The sequence below is a fragment of the Lottia gigantea genome (genome assembly GCF_000327385.1).
Source record: "Lottia gigantea unplaced genomic scaffold LOTGIsca_2262, whole genome shotgun sequence".
Taxonomy (NCBI): Eukaryota; Metazoa; Mollusca; class Gastropoda; family Lottiidae; genus Lottia; species Lottia gigantea.
The window spans coordinates 2,114-3,720 of record NW_008708611.1 but is presented as its reverse complement, the minus strand read 5'-3'; positions in this window follow the sequence as shown (position 1 = coordinate 3,720).

The following is a 1,607-nucleotide window of genomic DNA, read 5'->3' as shown; positions in this document are numbered from 1 at the left end:
GAACTAATGAACTGAAATGGAGTTGATATCCTACTCTTCTGTATCTTATAGAACTAATGAAATGAAATTGAGTTTATACCCTACTGTTCTGTATCTTATAGAACTATCGAACTGAAATGGAGTTTATATCCTACTGTTCTGTATCTTATTGAACTAATGAACTGAAATGTTGTTATATATCCTACTGTTCTGTATCTAATTGGACTAATGAAATGAAATTGAGTTTTATATCCTACTGTTCTGTATCTTATAGAACTATCGAACTGAAATGGAGTTTTATATCCTACTGTTCTGTATCTTATAGAACTAATGAACTGAAATGGAGTTTGATATCCTACTGTTCTGTATCTTATTGGACTAATGAAATAGAGTTTTATATCCTACTGTTCTGTATCTTATTGGACTAATGAAATAGAGCTTTATATCCTACTGTTCTGTATCTTATAGAACTAATGAAATGAAATAAAGTTTTATATCCTACTGTTCTGTATCTTATTGGACTAATGAGATGGAGTTTTATATCCTACTGTTCTGTATCTTATTGGACTAATGAGATGGAGTTTTATATCCTACTGTACTGTATCTTATTGGACTAATGAGATGGAGTTTTATATCCTACTGTTCTGTATCTTATTGGACTAATGAGATGGAGTTTTATATCCTACTGTTCTGTATCTTATTGGACTAATGAAATGGAGTTTTATATCCTACTGTTCTGTATCTTATTGGACTAATGAAATGAAATGGAGTTTTATATACTACTGTTCTGTATCTTATTGGACTAATGAAATGAAATGGAGTTTTATATCCTACTGTTCTGTATCTTATTGGACTAATGAAATGAGATGGAGTTTTATATCCTACTGTTCTGTATCTTATTGAACTAATGAAATGAAATGTAGTTTTATATCCTACTGTTCTGTATCTTATTAGACTAATGAAATGAAATGGAGTTTTATATCCTACTGTTCTGTATTTTATTGGACTAATGAAATGAAATGGAGTTTTATATACTACTGTTCTGTATCTTATTGGACTAATGAAATGAAATGGAGTTTTATATCCTACTGTTCTGTATTTTATTGGACTAATGAAATGAAATGGAGTTTTATATCCTACTGTTCTTTATTTTATTGGACTAATGAAATGAAATGGAGTTTTATATACTACTGTTCTGTATCTTATTGGACTAATGAAATGAAATGGAGTTTTATATCCTACTGTTCTGTATCTTATTGGACTAATGAAATGAGATGGAGTTTTATATCCTACTGTGATTTTAGTCTTGAATATGAGTAAAAAGTCTTAAGAAGTATTAGAAATGTATGAAAATAATTCCTTTAGAAATATCTCAATATCATCACTTTAAAATTGATTATTGATTATTGATATTGATGATTGATTATTAATATTGATTATTGTTATTGATTATTGATAATTGATTATTGATATTGATTATTGATATTGATTATTGATATTGATTATTGATATAAAACTGACCTGAATGCTGGGATCTTTAAGATGAGACATCAGTGGTCGTTCAAACTCTTCGATTTTCTCCCCTAGATTATGATCCAAGATGCCACGAACTAGTTTATATTGCTGAA